Below are 23,778 nucleotides of genomic sequence, written 5' to 3'. Positions count from 1 at the left end.
TCCTTTAAGACAGATAATTTACATATTCACACAATTTGCATCAGAAGAAATTCATGAAATCCTACTACATGATTTCTTTTGCATACCAAACCTCTTAATCTGTACTCATTTATATAGCAAAATATTATAAGATATTCTTACAACATGAATCATAAAACATGCACATATTATTTCTGAACTCAAACAAAAAGTGAAGTATGAATTTAAAATGAATAAATTCATCAATAATTGCAAACTTACATCAATGAACACATCGTACGTAACCAAGACTAACCTTTGTGCTTTATTCAAGATTCACATCTCCATTTGAAGTAAAATCTCTTCCCTTTTTTTATGCCAGTCACTTCCTGATATGTGTGCTTTAGGACAATTTAATGCGGGAGGTCATGGGTTCGATCCCTGGCTGAGTCATACCAGAGACTTATAAAAATGGTACTAACAGTTGCCTTACTTGGCACTCAGCATTAAGAGGTTAGTGTTAGGACTGGTCAGCCTGGTGTCAGGATAATGTGACTGGGTGGGACATCATGCTACATCATACTACATGTCTGCGGCATGATGTCCCAGTGCTAGACATCACCTTAAACTGCCACACTGCAGACATCATAGCAATATGACTGAAAAATTGTTACAGCTATGTTAAAAATCCAATCCAATTTAGGAGAAATCTCTTGAATTAATAACTTCATTCTACATTTAACAATTTGGAGGTATGGCCAAGAGTACTGTCATGGCTCTGTCTTTAAGTGCTGGCATCAATGTCTAGTGTTTGCATGAATAATGATCTGAATATCTCATCCACACTCATAGAGAACTATTAGCTATGTATTTTGTTGTTAGAAAATAAATGTTACTGGCCAATTACAACAGGGTCAATTACAATATACAAATGTATATAATCATTAAGAAAAAGCCAACAAATAATACAAATTAAAAAAGCTTAACTCCTCCCCTCATAAAGAAAAAGAAAGATTTGTACCCAAAATAATTTCTTTTAATTAAAGAAAAAGAAAGATTTATACAATAATTTTTTTCTTTTAATTATTAGTCAAATATACATGTGATTAAAAATGACAAAAGATGCAGTCCTCCGAATGACACAAAGTATACATGAAGCAATGTAATATCTCTACATTAGTGCATCTGTTGATAGATTTTCTTTTCCCTTGATGTGCCTGATGTCAATATTATATTTCTGTAACATCAAACTCCACCTTATTAATCTCTTATTTTAGGTTTTCATCTTGCCAATGAAAGTAAAGGGGTTGTGATCACAATGCAATAAATGGAGAAGGAACTGAACTAATGTACATTTCAAAGTGTTGCAATGCCAATATCAAATCCAAACATTCCTTCTTGATTGTGGAATAATGCCTCTGGTGCTTGTTTGAATTTGTTAGAAAAATAACACACTGGATGATCTACATCACTTTTGTCTTCTTGAAACAATACTTCACCAACATCACATGCATCAACAGACATTGAAATGATTGACTGAAATTTGAAGTTGTAAGAATGGGTGATCTCTTAAGTATGGCCTTTAATTTATTAAAGACTCCTGATATTTGTCAGACCAATAAAACTTGGTTTTCTTACTTGACAAATTGGTCAGGGGTTCAGCTTTCATGGAAAGATTGGAGCTGACTTTTTGAGAATATCTTTCCATACCCAAAAATCTCATCAGTTGCATTTTAATCATCACATATGTACACAGAATTCATAGACAACTTTAACCTTGACCTCTATAAGTTTAACTTGACCATTGAAATATGTCCTAGAAATGTAACACAAACAATGCAAAACTCACCTTTACTTAAATTAATTGTACTGAAATTTCATTTGCCCTTTCCATGAGTAGAATTTGCCAGACTCCTTTCAAAAGGTCAAAGTTGGTGTCATATTTTTCCATTTTTGTCAATGGAGTTAATGATTCTTGGCAATGGAAATAAATCTGTTTTGGTCACACATTTAATTTTTCTGTATTTGGTGACTATGTGGAAATTAATATGGTTATTTGGGCACAAGAATATATGGTGAACTTCAGTCACTTTTACCTGGTTCGATAAAATCAGTCCCTAACAAATACTGAATTTCTTTTTTTTTAAACTTTCATGTTTGAGAGGATTAATACTGCATGCATGCTTTTCCACAGGTATAGAATCAACAATTTCAACAAGATGGTAGATCTTATTTGTTTGTGTTGGAAGATCTGGAAAAAAGTGCCTGTATTCAAATAATAACTGTTTTAGATCATTTCTGATCCAGATAGTATATCTATTTCTAAATTCTGAAGATTGTTTACATCAAATTCACTACAGTCTGATTTCATTCCATTACTTAAAGCATCACAGTGTGTTACAGGTACAAGTAAACTGAATGCATGATTAACAGGGCTATCTCTTTCAACATATACCTTTTCATTATTTACATGGCAAAGTTGTTTTTGTTTTTGCCTTGCAGGAATGTTAATGATATAATCTCAGTCACTTACTTTCTTTTCAATTGTATAAGGACCATGATACTTAGCCTGAAGAAGATTTTGATGTATGGGCGGGAGAGCTAGAACTCTATAACAAGGATGAAATCTTCTTTCCTTGTATTTTTGTCATACCTTAATTTCATTTTGGAATGAGTAGAGTGAAGATTAGTTGAAATATGTTTCTCTTTTAATGATTTCAGTGGTCCATAAACAATATGTCCAAACACTTGTTCTAATTCTTAATGATTCATGAACTGATTGCCTAACAGCAAACAACAGTAAATTAACACCTTCATTCCAATCTCTTCTTGTATCAAAACAATATGACTCTATCATATTTTTAAACATCTGATGAAATATTTCTAAAACTCCTTGATCTTCCTTCTGATGATAGGCAAAAGACTGAAATTGCAGGATGCCTAATTCATGCTTAACTTGCAGGAAAATAACAAACATAACATTTTATTCCTGATCAGATTGGACATCTTTAGAAAGGCCATATTGTATGTATAAAAAAAAAATAACTTTATCAAAGCATTTATTATGGGTTTAAATAGTTTTAATATTCCTCAAAGGAATTGTCTCAGGGAATCTTGTGGATGCACACATTATGATCGACATGTGCTGGTTGCCTGACTTGGTCTTTGGTAAGGAACTGAAACAGTCTATGATTATTCTGGTAAATAGTTCATCATCTGTAGGAATAGGCTGCAGATGAGCCTTAGGTATCTTCTGATTGGGTTTTCCTACCATTGGACAAGTGTGACAACATCTACAGTCTTTACAATCATCACTTTTGATGTTTTGTGAATAAACATTATTCAAGACCTTGTGATAAGTCTTGTTGACCCCTAAATGAACAGCCAAATTAATTTCATGGGCTATATTAAGAATTTCCTGTCTATACAACTTAGGAACAACAATTTCATAGCTTAATGACCATCATCATCATTTCCTCCTAAGGACTCCAGTTTTAATGGAATAAAAAACATGTACTTGTGTGGCTTCAGTTTTGATAATAGCCCTCTAAATAAACTGGATATCTCAAGATCTTGTTCCTGTTTGACAGTTATTGATTGGCATTGATCATCCTGATTAGAATAAAGAGAATAGTAAAATGAGGATCACTGTGATCAATACCTTTTTATTGATCCATACCAGGAGCAAAAATAACTTCATCAAAAGTCTTACCAATAAATGTGTCAGCTAAAGGAGTCATTTCCTGATCAGCATCATTCTCAAGAGTTTTCTTTGCCAAAACTCTAGTAAGTACACAAACTGGGTATAAATCAGAGATTTCATTTCAATTTTCCTGATCCAAACAAGTCTTGTCAGTTACAAGTGGATTAACCAATACATTATCTCCAGCTAGTCCATTGCCTATCAATAAATGAAAACCCTTTATTGGTAAAGATGACACTGTTCTGACTGTCACTGGTCCTGAGACTAAGTCTGATGACAAATTACACACTGTAGAGGAACATTAACAAAGCTGCACTCTACTCCCTGAATTGGAACACATTAATTAAAAGAAAACTTCTCACAGATATGCAAAGTAGCCCCTGTGTCCATTAAAATTCGAATAGGGATAGGATTGGCAGAATCACTAATAAGTGAGACAGAACCTTTCAACATGAATGGTTCATAATTTTCCACAATAACACTGGCTGGGGGTTGTTTGACCCAGTAAATATATTGCTTTTAATACTTGACTGTGACCTTGACCTCTTAGAAATAAAAGCATTTTGAATAGCTCTGTCTTGATTCTGTTGCTTATTTTTCAATCTATAGCAATCAGAAATAAGGGACATTTCTTCTTGTGATAGGTGAAGAGGTAAAGATTTCTGATCAGTCTGATCAGAAACTTGATTTCTAAAAGTTGTGCCAGATTGAGATTTAGAAGTGCTCATATGTGACTGAAATGGTTTTCCACCAAATAACTGCTGAGTGGAAGACTTACTGACAAAAGAAACTTTGTGAGTCAAGGAACAAGTGTCAGCTGTATGAGCAGCATTTTATAAAGTGTTGACCTTTTGCTCATCAAGGAAAGTCTTAACATCACAGTGGATGCAATTCTTGAACACTTCAATTAATGTGTTGTCTGACATTATTGTAGTCTTGACCAACCTTCTTGGCTGAGTACCACCTATCAAATAATTGTGTTTTTTTCTCTTGCAAATTTAACATGGGTCCAGTTTTGTGTTTTACAGTTCCTAAACCTTTGTCGATATGCCTCAGGTATCAACTCATAACCCATCAAGATACATTCCTTAACCACATCTTAATCAGCACTTTGTTGTACTGACAGTGAAGTGTAGACTTCACGAGCTTTGTCAAGAAGTACACTTTGTAATAACAAAGTTAAATTCTGTCTTGGCCATTTAAAATTTCAGCAATTTTTTCAAAATTAGGAAAAGAGTTATTTTATTCTTTTTCTTTAAACTTGAGTATGTAATGATGCAATATTTGTATATATATTTTCACAGTACATTCTATCATGGTCAGTGTGACATGTAAACATTAAGATTGACATATGGACTAGGATCTCAATAAATTTCTGCCTGTGAAGGACTGGATATGTTCTCTTTGGGGCATGAGTGGATTTTAATTATGACCTGCTAGGATAATGGTGCGACAGATATGTCAATAAGATAAGATAAGATCTATTTATTTCAACCTACATAGTCCATACATCAAAAATAAAATATAGATATTAAATAAAAGTATTTTAAACATACAAGATCACAAATATCATATACAGACACGTCTACAACAATGGACTGTGTCCGACATTGTTAAGAATGAAATTATGTAGCATATTTAATGTGTAATCTGTTCCATCTAGTTATAATATGAGAATTTAAATGAATGTCATAGTTCCACAGAGATTTTAAGATACAGTTCTTACTATTAGATATTCTTGTCATCATTGAGAACATGTACTTTTTCATGACTTCACCAAAACCAAATATGTTATAATTTACAGACATGTTGGAGGCACTGTTCCATCTTGGAAGGCTTAATAGAAAATTAAGACTAGTATTAGAACCAATAACTAGTTCTCTTTTCATGCATTCACTAAAGTTTGTCCACAGAGGAGTACAATACATTGTGCAGCAATAAGATTTAAATAAATATAGAGTTAAATGGAGGAAATGACAAGGTTAAGACAAGCCAGAGACAAATTTTGGGAAATCTTGGGCCATTTGAAATAGATGTCATAAGATGGTATTTTCCAGAATAGTTATTAATAAAGGCAGTCTAGAGAGAATTATTCTGGCTTCAATGGGAGTTTTAACATGTTGGCAGTTAGAGAAAGTTAATCCTGAATGGCAGTGCAAAATGAGGGTATGTGTGTTCCTAGATGAAATTGAAGGTTTAAGCAAACTCCCTCACAAAGTTAATCAGTCCAAGTTTTTCTGCCAAAAGGGGAAGTTGGCTCTAAGATCAGTAAAAAGTACTTTTCTAGTTAAATTGTCCAAGGGATGTGGTCTGGAAAGTTGAGGAGCCAGAGAGATATATGGCTTCATGGACAAAGGGTGCAAGTCTTGGGAAAGTGGAAGGAAAAATAACTTTATACCTGAGCACCACATAGTGGGTAAAGAAAGACAGCAGACAGCCAAGTTATGGTTAATGACCAAAAGACGTTGGAAAGAGAGAGAGGAAAAGAAATATGGCAATGAAGACCTGTCACCAACAGTAGTTTGGAAAGGACCTGAAGTAATCAGGTTATGCTGACATGCCAGCAATTTGATTTACATCAGTCACTTGATACTATGATAAAATTTGTTTTGTTGTTATAACGTTATGACTAATTGCCTTTTACATAAATTTGGTACCTCTGTTTCAAAGAAAAAGTGTATCATTTGAATTCCATGTTCAATTTCATCTTGTTTATATAATGGATTAAATTGTTACATATTACATACTGGAGCTCATGTTGTTCTATTATATATCTTTGCTCAGATCTTTGCTATTTCATCCATCAATTTTATATTTTACATTATTAATGGTCAATTATCTCCTACATAATGATATCCAAAACACCATGCTCTAACAGGTACCAACCTAATACTTCTGGTAACATCAAAAACTAAACTTGTGTGTAAAGAGGAGGAGTGTTTTCCACTTGCCAGCTCTAATTTTATTTAATCTAAATTGAAATTCCCTTTCTTCCTTTTCTCATTCTCTCTACATTTGCATTTCCCACTCTTCTTTTTCTTTTTACATCTGTATTTCCCTCTCTTCCTTTTCACACATTGCATTTATATTTGCATTAGCCTATTGTCTCGTTCTCACTCTTTCCTCTTTCTGCAGTTGTATTTGTCTTTCTCTTTCCTCTCTCTGTAGCTGCATTGTCTCCTCTCCCTTCTTTCTCTTTCTGAAGCTGAAGCTTTCTTAACTCTATTTTGTGTTTTAATTTAAATTCTATTAATTTCATGTCAGAATCAGATAGAGACTTACTAATCAAACCCAAAGCACTTTTATCCCAAAATTTATTTTCTTCCAAATATTGGACCAAATTATTTTTAAGTTCTTGCTTCATTAAAAAAGCCTTCACCTCCGAGGATCATATTGTCTGGCAAACGGAGTAATTCATTCTTTTTCTAGGACTCTAACCCTTCCTGGGTAAGATATAAAATAAAGTTCTCCACTTTAGCTGACATTGTGAAAGCTTGTTGGTTTCACTATAGACTTCTCAAATATGTAAAATTAAAATACATGGGACTTTGAAAATTCAAAAACAAAGTGAATTTAAATTTAAAATCATAGTTTGCTGAAATAGTTTAGAGAAATTTGTGTCTGGGATGAGCCCCCAATTTTCTCTTACACTATGATCTTAAGCTAAGTAACAGAAAAGAGTGAAAATCATCAAATTTTGTAAACTTCAACAAATAATTTATTCCTCTTGAATACAAACTGAAAATTTAAAAGGAAATTACAGTATTATGAATTAAATCCCAAATAATCATAAAAGTTTTATCGTAAGTCCAAAACTATGAAGTTACAATTGAATTCCTGTGGTATTCCAATAAGTTCCAAAATTGAATGTGTTAATGTGCTTGTAGTCTCAAATATGCTGATGTGCCAGTGACCTAGATCACAATGATGTGCTAATAGTCTTTTGATGTATCACAATAATATAATCCAAAAATGTCATTGTCTGAATCCACTTTAATTCCAAAGCAGATTTCCAGTCCAAGAATATTATTGAGCACTTTGTTATGCCAGTGAATAATAATTTGAATAAATAAATTCACCCAAATGAAAAACTGAGCACTGCAGTAAGACTGATTCTGTTCCAAGATGTTATGGCAAGACTGTCTTTTAAATCAAATTCAGGTACATAAGTTTACATTAATAATGATTATGAATATTTAATCCACACTGATAGAGAAATATCTGCTATGTATTCTGTTGTTTACAAAATAAATATTACTGGTCAGGTACAACAAGAACTTGATTTTGGACAAGGTCAGGTACCAAATACAAGTGTATATAACATATAGTTAATAAGAAAAAGCCAAGAAAATAACACATATTAAATATATATAACAGATAGCGAGTTTGAAAATAGTAAAAGTGATTTTTTTTAAATTTGGGGTTGTTTCAGAGGAAGAAATTTTTCCATGGATCTTGAATAAGTAACAATAAAAAAAGTTCAGTATTTTGGGAAAAGAGTTGTTTGTGCAAGAGATAATCTGCAAAAGTTCTGGTGAATGCTTAGAGCTTGAGGTAATTTGGCTTATAGAAGCAAATCTAACATATCTGGGTCAGTGAGGTATAACTAATTTAAGAACCTATTGTAATCAGAAAATGTTGATTACTGTAATGAAGAGGAACCTCATTTGGATACATATCACATATCACTCAGACTGTGATGCTTTAAATGAACCCACTTCAAGTCAAGTCCAGTTGCAAACTGCACAGAACTGGATCTGCCATCACATAATGTGCCATCAGATTTTGGTCTGTGCAGGTTGTTCGGAGTAAACAGTAGAAGAAACAAGATAGACACTGATCTGCCAGTACCGATGCAACAGCAGATCTAGGTCTATGCAGTTTGCTAGGAGTAATAGTTCAGTAAACAACACAGACCATGATCGGCTGGCACATTATCTGATGGCCAATCAGGGTCTATGTTGTTTTCAGTTGGACTCATTTGACTTAAGCGGTGATGTACATTAATCTTCAGAAGGCAATTAAAACAAGAAAATTAAAGATGAAGTTTGATTGAATGTGTAGTACCCTTAGGAATCATGTGAGATGATACATGGGTCACAGACTTGAATGTGTAGTACCCTTAGGAATCATGTGAGATGATACATAGGTCACAGACTTGAATGTGTAGTACCCTTAGGAATCATGTGAGATGATACATAGGTCACAGACTGTTTTTAGAGAAGTCACAGGATTAAAGATGAGACACAGGAAGGTTGTATCTTTTCCACTTCCACTGAACCTTTCATACTGTAAAGGACCACACAAGATGTTTAGAGTGTACCTTGTGACAGAAGCATTGTATAGTTAAAAGGCAAATTACTGTGCATTGTAAATCATGATAATTTATTATGCAAATTCAACTAAATATGATAAATGCAAGGTTCTGAATTTAATTTGGAGCTGATTCAAACAGTCTTTCACTGGATGTCAAGTCAAATATGATAGGTTTATGATAATATTTCAGTAAGATAAATTATTTGCTCCAACCAGCCCGTTTTTAATGTTGAAGCCACAGGGAACCTTGTCTGAAAAAAGGCACAAGTGAATGCTATTCTTGTACTATGTAGAGTGAAATATATCAGTCCTGATAGCAGCTGCAGCTTGCAAAGTGGATTTTAGCCATTTTGAAATGTGTCCCTTGTCTCCGCCCAAAAAGGAGTCTGGAAACTAATAATAGTTTGGTTTCATTATTCCTAATCCTGTCTGACCTATCTAAAGACCGAAACTAACAATAGTTTGGTTTCATTATTCCTAATACTACCTGACCTATCTAAAGACCTAACTAACAATAGTTTGGTTTCATTATTCCTAATACTGTTTGCTCTATCCCAATATCTACAGGAATAACTGTACAATAGGCATGAGCAAATTCTTCCAGGGCTGTGGCCAGATAAGTGATTTTTAAAGTCACACTCTGTGATGTAACTGAAACACCAGGTCACAAGCCATATTTTACCCACCTGTTTTACAAAATTGTCTGTCTGATGCATAAGCTGTTCTGCGTATCTCAGCCAAATGATATTCTGCACATGACTGCTTAAGATGACTTTTTATAAAATAACTCTGTTCTTATTTACTTATAAATTCCTAAGATCTAAAAAATTAAAGGTTTGCACTCATTGGTCAGAAAATAATGCTGGAAGCAAAACCAGTGCATATAAAGGAAATTTCAATGGAAATTTACGAACTGATGAAAGTGATTGTTATTATCTAAATTCAAGATCAACTACTTTCTTGAGTAAATTAGGCCTCTTGTTAAACATTTATCTCCTGAAACATTCAATAAATGGAAACCATCTGACAAAACTAGAACTGTGATAACAGCAGATATGGCTGTATGAATGCATTATATCCTCATCGATTTTGAAAAAACAAAGCAAAACATTCCAAAACAAAATGTACAAATCAGCAAAATGGGACGGACCTGGTTTTGGTCACAAAAGCACATCAATTCTGGAGATATGTCTGTAACTGTGTTGATTGTCTCACTACTTACTAGCAAAACTGAATCAGTGATTGAAAGGATGACAGAGAAAAAATTAGCAAGCTCTACTAAGCAATTGATTTGAATTAATTTTTGTTAACTGTTGTACATTGGCAACGATGCCTTTCAGCCTTCTATTTTTATCAGGAAGAGGAAATTATATTCAAACAATCTAGAATTGAAACTTTCCTTTCTAACAAAATAAATATATATTAAAATCTTAACCAGGGCTGAAATTTTCTTCATAGCAAGCTTCATAAAGCAAGTTATTACTGAGGCAGACAGGTGACCAATTTATTTGGCTGACTTGTTCATTGTTTGCCAGTTTAGTAGAGTAAGAGATAGATTTGTGTGTGTTTATCTGCAGCACAGCCAAGCCATCCCTCTTCTGACACCAGTAACAGCAGCAGCAGAACTCCCTGTAAAACAGATTCATTGTAGAGCATTTAGCTGCTAGCTGTGTGTTTCTTTCTCTCCACTTCTTCTCTCCATAGGTGGGTAATGGGATCAATATTTTCAATATTCCAAGCAGGAGAAATTACACTTGTCTCAAATACAACACTATATGGTAGTGCATACTCATTCTCTTTGTTCAATAGTTGAGGCTGGCCAGTAACACCAGAGCTTACACTTTTATACTGCTGCAGCTGTCAACCTTGATCTCTTATCATGATTTAGACTTTTCACTTACCAGGTGATTTGCATCATTTGCAGGATAAATAACTTTATTTTCATATACTGGAAATATCAACAGGAACAAATTCATTCAAAAATCAGGATACATTTTCCTTTTGGAAATTAACTGGGCTACACAGCCTGCTTGCCAGTGGATTACTACAGGGCATGAGTGAATCAATATTTTCAATATTCTGCTAAGCTTTACAGATCCTGAAGATAAGGAATTAGATGTAGCAATTTTCTGTAATTTATTTACTGTGCAGTTCTGGAAGAGCTTTGGGAATCTTTGTAGCACCAATCAATTTCCTCACTCATTGATTAAACTTTAAAGAGGTAAGTATTAATTATTTATTTAAATGTTATGTTACGTCTTATCAGGTTTTTTAAGACACTTCATGGTAGCATGTTTATTATTTGAGTGATCTTCTAACCTTTTATGTTGTGTGGTCTTCATTTAAATTTCCTCTCTTTCTACAGTAGTAGTTCCCATCAACATACCAGACTGCATGTGATTACTGAATTCTTTTAGGAGTCCTCATGGATAAACTTGCTAGCATTTAGTGACCTCCATTACCAGTTGGGTCTTGTTTTTTTTATTTATGATGGAAACAAAAGATCATTGCATTATCAGGGAAAAAGGAAATACATGATCTAACTTCAGTTTTAGGATATATATTTTGTACAGATTTTCAAGACAAAAAAAATCAAAATATTTTGTAATCTCTGTGGAACAGTAGCTATTTGTAGAATCAACTGCTTTTGGAGTCGGAATCTTCTAGAATATACAATTCTCTTATTCATGACTGTAACCTGAGCCTGATCCCTGCCCCGATCCCTGCCCCTTTGCATGGTGCTAAGACTATTTTATGGGACAAAATATTAGTTGTTTGTTTTTAATGTAGCCTTTACCTATTGAAATAAATCACAAAGCTTCATTGATTATTGCATTTCAGTTATGTATTGTTTTTTGAGAAATCTGTTTTGAGGGGTATTTTTATTTTCTATTTTAAATGCATCTCATATAATGACATTTATTTACATTTGTTTCTTAAGTTTTGTGTATGCTGAATACCAGGATCATTTCCTTCAGTTTTGTTTTGTGCTCCGTTGATTTTATGGTTTAAAAAAATCATAAAGACTAGAATGTTTGTAAGTTATTAGGTGTCCAATGTTTGATTTGCTTTCCACAGGGGTTTAAAAAAAATCTAGTACAGTACATACATCAGCTTTTTCTGTGTGAACCTAATGTATCTGACCTGGCATCATTAATATGCACAGCAGGGGTTGTGCTTTGTTTGCTGGCCCAGGACATTTGGATCTTTATAATAGACCTAATGACTTGTGCAGACTGCAGATGCATTTTCTGCTTTTTTTTCAAAATAGAATATTTAAGTGAACTCGCTTCTAATGCACAGGGCTAATTGCCATAGGGTAGATCCAGATAGTCATGTATTTTGTACTCCCATCAGATCAGAGTTCATGCAATTTCATGTCTTTTTTTGTTGTTGTATACTTCAGACTAGAATACTTAGGCAGTTCCTAATGTTACACTCCCTTATCATGGAATGTGTGCTTTAAGAGACATGATATTTCCTAAAACTGTTAGTAAATTGTTATTGCATGATTATATGCTGTAATTGATGCATAGCGATATATTCATGCTCCATGAAAGTATAGAGTATACTTGTATAGTGATATTCATACTCCATGAAAGTATAGGGTGGGTATACACGATACATGGTGATATTCATACTCCATGACTGTATAGGGTATACATTTTACATTGTAATTTTCATATTCCATGAAAACATAGGGTATATTTGTTACATAGTGATGTTAATACTCCATGAAAATATAGATATACTTGATGCATAGTGATGTATTCATACTCCATGAAAATATAGATATACTTGATGCATAGTGATGTATTCATACTCCATGAAAATATAGATATACTTGATGCATAGTGATGTATTCATACTCCATGAAAGTATAAATATACTTTATACATATTGATATAGTCATACTCCATGAAAGTATAGGGTATACTTGTTACATAGTGATGTTAATACTCCATGAAAATATAGATATACTTGATGCATAGTGATGTATTCATACTCCATGAAAGTATAGATATACTTGATACATATTGATATATTCATACTCCATGAAAGTATAGGGTATACTTGTTACATAGTGATGTTAATACTCCATGAAAATATAGATATACTTGATGCATAGTGATGTATTCATACTCCATGAAAATATAGATATACTTGATGCATAGTGATGTATTCATACTCCATGAAAATATAGATATACTTGATACATCGGGATATTCATCCTCCCTAAAGATATAAGTTGGCAGCAAAGTGTCATGTAATGTTCTAGGCATAAAATAGCAGGAAAGGTTCACAAAAAAGTCTTAAATGGGAGCTTGTGGGAGAAATGGCATCAAGAATGCAATTTTTGTGCCCCTGCTGCTAATTCATTACTGTACCTGTGCCCCATGCTAGAATTCATATGGCTATGATGAAGTGCTGGGATGGTGATGAGTCTTTGGCAGGATGGAAAGTGACAGGTATGTAGATTTCACATCAGAGTCCATAGACTTCTCCTTACAATAAAAATAGATTAACAACTATAATTTAGAACTTCCATTAAGACCATGGAATTTATGGAAATAGGAACCATGACTGCTGCTGCTACATGTAGTATTCTGATTGCTACTAATATATCTACCATCTGTACTCGCTTACAACCTGAGCCCAACTGCAAAATGCACAGACCTAATTCTGCCAACATATAATGCACTTGCAGATCTGGATTTATGCAGAGTGTGAAGGAGTAATAAGTAGAACAAACAACATAGACACTGATCTGATGGTGAATTATGCAACAGCAGACCAGAGTCAATGTTGTTTGCAGTTGGATATGATTTATAAGCAAGTATGTATGGACTTGATACTGCTGTTGCTGCCACTATTATGATTACCATATATACTCACTTATAAGGCAAGTCCAACTCCAAACTGCACAAACCTAGATCTGTCAGCACATAATGTGTAGGCAGATCTGGGTCTGTGCAGATTGTTGGGACTAATCAGTAGAACAAATAATGCACACCCTAATTGGAAGGTGCATTCTGATATGGCAGATCATGATCTTGTTGTTTGCAGTTTGATTCTACTTATAAGATTGTATATATAGTACCGATGTAGGCTCTTGGATTTAGAATAGGCTTTGTGTGTCCACCCACATGTCATGAGAGCTGGAGGCAATATTTCTGATCTGGTATGCATCCCTTGATGTTGTTATTCATACTGGGGGTTTAGGATTTTTTAAAAATTTTTTGTATATTCAAAATTTGACTTTGTGTTTTAAGGATTTTACTCATTTTTATCTTTATATTTGTTTTATGTGCCCACTTTTGGACAGGCACGTGATGGGCAAATGGTCAAAGGCATTCGCCTTTGCAGATCACTCACACATCTCACCTGTCTGCATGAGTTAAAATCTCGGCTTGGCCGGTCTGATTATGAGAGAAAGCTTTCCATTAGCTTCCAATGGAGCAGCGATTCTTTCTGAGTTCTTCCTAGGATCTTTCTCCACCCATACAGGCTACCATGTATAGCCTATCATGTGCTAAAAAACGTCATTAAAACCCACAAAACCAAACTCTTTTATTGAATGCTTAATATTTGCTCACTGGATAGCCAGGATTGTACTGATGTGCCATTAAACCCAACACACACACACACACACACACACACACACATCATCATACCAGTAGACCCAACATTATGGCAGTAAACATGGTAATATGGATATCATACCAGTAGACCCAGACAGCATTATGGCAGTAAACATGGTAATATGGACATCATACCAGTAGACCCAGACAGCATTATGGCAGTAAACATGGTAATATGGACATCATACCAGTAGACCCAGACAGCATTATGGCAGTAAACATGGTAATATGGACATCATACCAGTAGACCCAGACAGCATTATGACAGTAAACATGGTAATATGGACATCATACCAGTAGACCCAGACAGCATTATGACAGTAAACATGGTAATATGGACATTATACCAGTAGACCCAGACAGCATTATGGCAGTAAACATGGTAATATGGAAATCATACCAGTAGACCCAGACAGCATTATGGCAGTAAACATGGTAATATGGACATCATACCAGTAAGACCTAGCATTGTAGCAGTGAATGTGGCACTAAAAAAAGTCACACAATAGTATGGCATTTAAATTTTTTTACAGCATTATAGACATATATTTATCATTCTAGAATACCAGTAAGAACCACCAATATTGCATTAATATGGCATTTAAACAAATGTACAGCACTATAGACATATTTTTATCATTCTAGAATACCAGCAGACCCAGCATTATGGCTGTAAACATGGTAATATAGACATCATATATTTATCATTAGATTAACAATAGGATGGAAAGTTCTGCCAATAATATATGGGTACATAATATGATATATCACACTCTTACATAATACACAGGCTACTCTAGGATGCTGGATTACAGAAATAACACTAATGTAAGCGTGCAAATTTCTGTTCATCTATAAAAGCACATTAATTTGGGCAAGAGAACAATTAATTAGATTTATGGGGACAGATGCGTGTTAAATCACTATACTGCAATGATTTTTAATGGCTGTGTCATGAGAAGAAGTGAGTCTTAATTAAGCCTTCATTTATTTAACTGTCAGGCAGACTGGAAGGAAAAGGTTAACTTCAATCTTTGTGTAAAAAATGTTGAAATTGTCCAGAATCAGTTATTTGGAAATCTAGAAGTCAAGCTGACCACATTTTGTTGCATACTTATAAAAGGTGGTAGATATATTTAATTCTGATTGGTTATGCTAAGTAAGGGAGGTGTTTCCCACATGAAATTTCTTGGTTTTTAATATGCCCCATTGCAAAATTTAGTCAGTCTACATTTTCCAGCAAGAGAAAAAAATATAGAAGACTCCAATGGAAAGTCAACAGACACAATTCTGGCAGTAGAAGTAGCAAAACTTCAAAGCACAAGGTATTTGCCTCAATCTCATGTAATTCATTGATACCAATATAATGATTTGCTTGAATTTATTTGCTTATATTTGCATGAATTCATTTGTTTAAATCCGTAGATCAATGTTCTTGATATGAGTTACGAGAATCCAATGATTTGACTTATGATACAGACTTGAGTGTGTATTGACTGAAATTAACGTTGTTAAGCCATGAAGTGAGATTTCATGTATGTTAAAGACTTGAATGTGTGGATTCACTAAAAATAATGTAGCTAAGACATGTAATGAATTTCATTCATTCATTTGTGTTTTTGAGATGAGAATGAAATAGTTATGTCTCATGTGATGTTAATGTCAGTCAGTGATGAAATAGCCATTAGGAAATATATTAATCTTATGAAAATAGGTTTGTTTATGGTCTGCCATGTTTGGCTTGACTAGATAGCCTTTGGTATCTGTTTGAATTTCGATAGGACCATATCTGACATAACAAGAGGGGAGTAATGATTTAATCCCAGTGGGATCTCTGACAGAAAGGGGAAATAGCTCCATTTGACGTATCCACGTATCTACTTATCCAAGTATCTACATGCTTATGTATCCACCTACCCACACAATGTTTGAGGGCTGAAAGAGGCAAGACAATAGAGAATTTGGAGAAGAAAAAAGTGAAAGGACCAAAAAGAACAGCCACTGTGAAGTTGGAGTGAACCGGAAATAAGCAGGTTATGAAGTTTTACAAGGCAATGAGTTCGACTGTTCACTTGATTCTATGATGAACCAATTCTATCATTAAAAATGGATCAGCTATTTATATAAGTATATTTGTGTTTGAAATTCGAGAAATGATTTATTTAAAAAGAGAAGTGTGTCTTCCTAATGTAACATATTATCACAGTTGTTTATGTAAATTATTCAATTGTTGTATTTCATGTACGGGGGCTCATGTCATTCTGTTCTTTATATCTGCTCAGATCTCTATTTATTCCATTTTTAAGTTTCACTCTTTATATTAATATTTACTTGATCCGGGCAACAACACCGATGGCATTCACCCTCTAGATAATGATAACCAAATAAAGTGGACACCTTGTAAGAAGGTATAATCTGCCAATCAACCCCACCAACACCTCCAGCCCCCACAACAAATTTATTAATTTTTTTAAATATGCTAAAAATGTAACTGAATGCTTGAAAATCATGTTACGTCTAAACATTTTAACCAGTCTCACCATGACATAGACTGTTAGATTATTCAATCTGTTCCAGATCTCTCTAGTAGCACCATTTTTTGGAAAGATAGAGAACATTTTTTGATACACCAATTACATACTTAACAACTGTTAGAGATTCACATCTTTGCATCAGTGGGAGGAGAAAGTCCCTGCCCTCCGAATCCCAAACTTTAATTTCTAGAATAGGCCTTGAACGTGGATTATTGGCAGTGCTCAACATGGAACCTTGACCATTGGAGGGCTGTAACATTTAACCAAACTTCCTAAATGTTTACATGGTATACAATAAAGCAAATTATTCTAAATTCAACTTTTCAATTATCGGGATATTAGGTGTATGGCTGACAATTATTTATATAAAAACCACTGGCATTCTGTACCTCACTCAGTATGTGATTAGTTCATTTGTTATACATCTTTTATCAAATGTATGACTTGATTCAGTTTGTAAGACATGTCTTCAGGGCCATAGAGAGTAGTCATTGTTCTATTAATGGGCATATATTTTAAAAGTAAACAATATATATAGTTTAAAGAAATTTTGCAAACATTATCAGTAAATAAACTTGATGCATAATGGTCAGTACATGTACAACCAGTTCTCTACTAACTTTTGCTTTAGTAGCGATGACATATTAAGTGTGAAAATCAAAGATCGTTTAAGAAGAGGAATTAACAGGAAAATCCATCTCAGTGAACCTCCGAGTATACATGTAGCATAGACTTTATGGAAAGTAATTATTGCAATTATTACACCTCACAAATGAATGGAGTGTAATTGCCAGCACAATGGCTCATATTACTTCTTACAGTTTACCAATTAATAGTGCATGTACTATATATATATGCATATGGCTTGTATCATTGGTTATAATGTACCTATAAATAATACATGTACTATATACATATACAAACACACACACATAGTACATGTATTATTTGTAGGCAACCATATGAGCTATATATATTTTAAGCAACAATAAGAGCTCTTGGTATTTCCAGAGTGTGAATCCTGGGAGGAAAAGGAGCATTCATTTTTTTTTCTGCTAGAAAGGGGTTGCAAAAATGGATGAAGGTGAATGTGTATTTGCCTCTATTTAAAAACAATTCAAAAAGTTAAGATGTTATAACCATTACACACATTAAAGTTGGTAGGTGTAGTGGCTTATGAAACATACAGCTCCAGTAAAATATTGATCTTGTATATCCAAACAAAATATTCTGAAGCAGCTGAACCCCATGCAGATTACAACACTCTTGGGAGGTATGAAAATACAAGGCTGTTTTACCCCATGCAGATTACAGCACTCTTGGGAGGTACGAAAGTACAAGGCTGTTTTACCCACATGCAGACTACAGCACTCTTGGGAGGTACGAAAGTACAAGGCTGTTTTACCCATGCAGACTACAGCACTCCTGGGGGGTATGAAAATACAAGGCTGCTTTACCACATGTAAACTACAGCACTCTTGGGGGGTATGAAAATACAAAGCTGCTTTACCCCATGCTGACTAAAACATTCTTGGGGGTATGCAACTACAAGGCTGCTTTACCCCATGTAGACTACAACATTCTTGGGGGGTATGAAACTACAAAGCTGCTTTACCCCATGTAGACTACAACATTCTTGGGGGTATGAAACTACAAAGCTGCTTTACCCCATACAGACTACATTGCTCTTGGTAGGTATGAAACTACAAAGCTGCTTTACCCCATGTAGACTACAACATTCTTGGGGGTATGAAACTACAAGGATGCTTTACCCCATGTGGATTACAGCACTCTTGGTGGGTATGAGAATGCAAGGCTGCTTTATGGTATCACGGTACCAATTGTTTCTCCATATACCTCAATGCTAATGTTCTGTGAAATAAATATACTTTCTGTCCTACTTGGGCATGCATGTCACACACTGCCATATAGAACAATGCTAGATTGTCAATTTGACAATGACATAACCATGTACTCCATTGCATTTAAGAGAGATAACTCTACTGGAACTAGACAGGGGTAAGAGTTATCTAGTCACAACAAGCACATTTTCAGCCATGTGTACCATATTTTAAAAAAATCATAAAAAATACAAAATATGATCTAGATAGAAATTAACACAAACTCACATGTTGCCAAGAGGCTCAACATTTTTTTAAGCCAAACAGAAAGTACAGCTCTTACATAATGCACCAATCACAGCTAGAGTTGTTCTTTAATTCTGAATACAATGTTCCATACACCTTAAGCTCCGCCCACCTGGACTTGCGCAATTGGTACCGTTATACCTATAGCAAAACTTAATTTTTCCAATAATTTGTGAAATAGTTCGGGACTGTATAAGTAACAAATATACTTAGTCTCACTTGTGAAAAACAATTTGATGAGGTACTAGCCTATGTCTTATATGAATGTGTATAGAAATGTCATTGAGCTGTTTGAACTATTGTTTTCATACTTTTGCTTCACCATCAAAATCATCTTTTGAAATAAAATGAATTCTTTCAGCTATGAGTTGTATCTTATTCATATCAGCACTTATTGAACTTCACATAGGTGATATGGGATAAATCACATTATGTCATATTATGTAATAACTAGGTCAAAGGTCAATGTACCAAATAGTATGTACCTTTCCTACTTCAAAATGTACAATTCACCTAAAAGAAAGGAATTTATATTTGTTTGGTAGGTGCAGAACTTAACATCAGAGACCGGTGGACATGACCCAATCTTATTATAAAGTATAAGCTTTGACCACTTTACACTATCTGCAGATACAAGAGGTCACTAACCACCAGTCCTCACACAAAGGTCCACCTACCCATCCTCATTGTAACACAAATAGTAAGCTTTCCTCCTTTGTAATGTGAATAAAATTGTTTCAATAAGCCAATCAGTCACCAAATATAGTAAATCACAGCTTATAAGTGGTTATGTTGGATTGGGGGGTGAAATTAGGGGAATAAAATACAGAAAAATGCCAAATATAAACACTAAGTATAGCACATCAAATGGAGTTAAAAACAGGAGGAATGTGTTTATCTAAAAGGGAGAGGTAGCTTATGATAAAGGAATTAAAGGAGGCAAAATCAGCAATGCGAGAAATGAGAAGTGAAAGTTTGATGACCTTACCTTGGACAAATATATGGGGCAGGGCCCAACAGGTCCAAGGACAGCCCAAAGGCAACTGTGCTATAACATCCCTTACAGGTACCCAAATTTCAAGTGAAGTTGTGTTCATTTCCATCTAATATAAAAGGGTGAATAATTTAGATAATATAGATACATATAAAGTATATTTCTTCTACATAAGAATTTAATAATAATTGGCATAAGATAGAGATAAACTTATCTCAGATCCAAGCAGAACATACCTTATCAGTTTTTAAACTTGTAAACTTTACTGTGAGAAATTATTAAATTGCTTCTACTTACATTTGCATCAAGACTGAGGGCTAATATAATACTTCACAAATCTTCTCTTTATTTTCATAACCAGTCACTGAAAATGTGAGATTTTATTTCCTTGAAATGTTATGACTGGTGTAAAGGAGATAACTGAATGATATACATAAGGTGTGGTAACCTCTAATACAGTATCCATGTAATATAGATGAGTTCATCAACAACCTGTATTAACTTCATTGCAATTAAATTATCTCAAAATACATTACTGATAAAGTGAGAACCTAACATTTAGACTCCTATATTTAGTGGAGACCTCAAGAGTCATGTAATTTTAATTTCTAAGATGACGCAGCTCTTTCATATCACATAGTTCATATTTTCTACAATGCCGGCATGTAGAGTGCAGCCTTCCATAACCATGCAGATATCATCTCATGCCGATTTGGATTCTTGCGATGGGATGCAAAGTTTCAAGAACAGTGTGGATTTGAATGGAATGAATACGCACTGTGTGACTAAAATGGTTATCATTCTGTAATGTTGGACCAAACATGGAAATTCCACAAGAGCAGCTTGACAGAAAGAAATAGGATTAATTGAAAGTCAATAGTAGATTATAAATGGGCTTATACAAGTGCCAATGGGAAATGATGACTTAAGGAAACTGTTCTTGTTTGTTGGTATTCACTGCTACTTCAACAAAAGGGAATGCAAGAGAACTGAACTAACTACATGAACAATTTCAAAGCAGGAAAGTGTAAAAAAAAAAAAGGACAATTAGAGCAGGACGATTCAAATCAAAGTGTGAAGGAATACCATATCCTTAATAAATTACCTAAAAATTACTCATGCCAGAACATCCCACATGGTACAAGTGATCTCTCTACAAGTGTACTTAGAGTGTTCTCTATCCTGGTTTATGGCATGCCTTACAAGAACAAGATAGCTGTTTTTGTACACATGATTTTTCATCTTTTGCAGGTAAAATAGCCAATATTTGGCCAGAATCAACTATATTATGTTTCCATAACTTATTTTGTTGCATGCATTCCAATCTAGGAGGTAACAGCACATACATAAAGGCATCAGGTAACACAAGTCTATATCTATCATAGCTATAGTTATCAAAAGTCCCCATCCAAAGCCAACTTGTGCTATTTTCTGAAGATTTCATAAATTTTATTCTTAAAGAACTTTCAATATTTGACCAAAACTGTTCAGCACACATTTGTTTTCCTACATCAAACTAGTATAGTTCATAAATGCTGCCCACATGTATGCGTTTCTATGGATACACTGTGAGGCTATTCTTTCCTTTAGGTATCACGGTACCAATTGTTTCTCCATATACCTCAATGCTAATGTTCTGTGAAATAAATATACTTTCTGTCCTACTTGGGCATGCATGTCACACACTGCCATATAGAACAATGCTAGATTGTCAATTTGACAATGACATAACCAGGTACTCCATTGCATTTAAGAGAGATAACTCTACTGGAACTAGACAGGGGTAAGAGTTATCTAGTCACAACAAGCACATTTTCAGCCATGTGTACCATATTTTAAAAAAATCATAAAAAATACAAAATATGATCTAGATAGAAATTAACACAAACTCACATGTTGCCAAGAGGCTCAACATTTTTTTAAGCCAAACAGAAAGTACAACTCTTACATAATGCACCAATCACAGCTAGAGTTGTTCTTTAATTCTAAATACAATGTTCCATACACCTTAAGCTCTGCCCACCTGGACTTGCGCAATTGGTACCGTTATACCTTATGCCATGAAGATTACAGCACCCTTGGAAGGTATGAAAATACAGGGCTGCTTTACCCCATCCAGATTACAGCACTCTAGGGGTATGAAAATATAGGGCTGTTTTACCCCTATCCAGATTACAGCACGGGGGGAATTGAAAAGTAAAGACTGCTTTAAATCATTCACACTGCAGCGCTCTGTGGGTATGAAAATACATGGCAGCTTTGGCTTGTGTTCTTTTCCAGTGCACACATGTCAGAACCAGGACCTCAGATCAGTAAATATTTTCATCAACATAAATGTTATGTATTTTAAAGGGATTGTCAAGAAAACTAGAGTTTTTTTTGCTTACCGGTAATATGTATTCTCTACATTCTATACTAGCAACATTTGAACATTAATCAGATTCTGGTGGAAAATGCTACAAAATTGATTAATTAATACCCATCAAGGTATTAATGAAAGAGGAATAGTTGTATATCTCTTTGTTATCTACAAAGATTTTTTGTAAAAATCCACAAGCATTTTTAGTTTCCGTAACAAGATTCTGATTGGTGACCACTAATGACATTCATTATGATTATTAAGTTTCATACTTAACAGGATCAATAGGTTTCCAGCTTATGTTTCCCTTAAATCACTTTGTATTTTGTGAAGAAATGAGAATGTACTATCTGTATGAGTGTTAGAAGTGACAACAACAAAACAACCACTCTCAGCCTGCAAAGAAGTTCACGCTTAGTTTTCCTTTAACTGGGTTTTTCTCATTACTTTCTAATACTTCTCAAAACCCCAAAGAAGAAATTCCTGAGTATGACTTCATATGTATTCCTCAGTCTCATATTTCTTAGCCAATGGTTTTTTAGACTTGGGAGAAAGTGCATGATTCAGCATTTTGACATGAACTGAAGAAAAAAAAGTGAACTGATCTTAAATATTCCTCTAAAGAAAATCTTGAACAATGCAGTAGCAATTTAAAAGTAAAAAGCTCAAAATAGTAACTCTAGTGTTTCTGCTGTAATCATTTTTGGTCAGTCTCACCATTTTTTCTCACCTCTGCCAAAAGTTGACCTATTTTTATTTAAAGACTTGAAAGCCATCATGGACCAACATGGATCCCTCTATTACTGCTGTAACCTCAAAAATGTTTAGCATTTAGCCTTAAACTCTCTAGTTCATTTACCAGCATGTTGCTTAAACATGTTAGCCATCTTGAGCTGATCACTCAGCCACACATCAACTGTAACATGGTACATGTGGTAGATTGCTATTAAAATTATATTTTTGTCCTAGCATTGGTAGAATCACATGTATCCCAATAGCATAATTTTGCCCCAAACAAATGGGGTGTGGGTGGATAAATAACTGCCATTTGTCACTTGCTGTTATGATACAATTCAAATATGCAGCAAGAAACAAAGCAATTTGCTCCTAGTTTACTAAAACTAA

General features: G+C 34.2%; 1 protein-coding gene across 1 annotated transcript in view; it reads left to right on the top strand.

Annotated features, from left to right (window-relative positions):
- The first annotated feature begins 10,648 nt into the window (after positions 1 to 10,648).
- Positions 10,649 to 23,778, top strand: part of LOC149807303 (receptor-type tyrosine-protein phosphatase delta-like) — a 434,670-nt gene continuing 421,540 nt past the window's right edge. Inside the window, exon 1 of the mRNA XM_089965081.1 lies at positions 10,649 to 11,198. The gene's annotated coding sequence lies outside the window, so the exon portion shown is untranslated. The remainder of the gene's footprint in view (positions 11,199 to 23,778) is intronic.

This window comes from Sinohyriopsis cumingii, chromosome 1 (genome assembly GCF_028554795.1).
Source record: "Sinohyriopsis cumingii isolate HCF-2022 chromosome 1, ASM2855479v2, whole genome shotgun sequence".
Lineage (NCBI taxonomy): Eukaryota > Metazoa > Mollusca > Bivalvia > Unionida > Unionidae > Sinohyriopsis > Sinohyriopsis cumingii.
The sequence above is the reverse complement of the archived record's forward strand: the minus strand, read 5'-3'. Positions and strand labels throughout refer to the sequence as shown.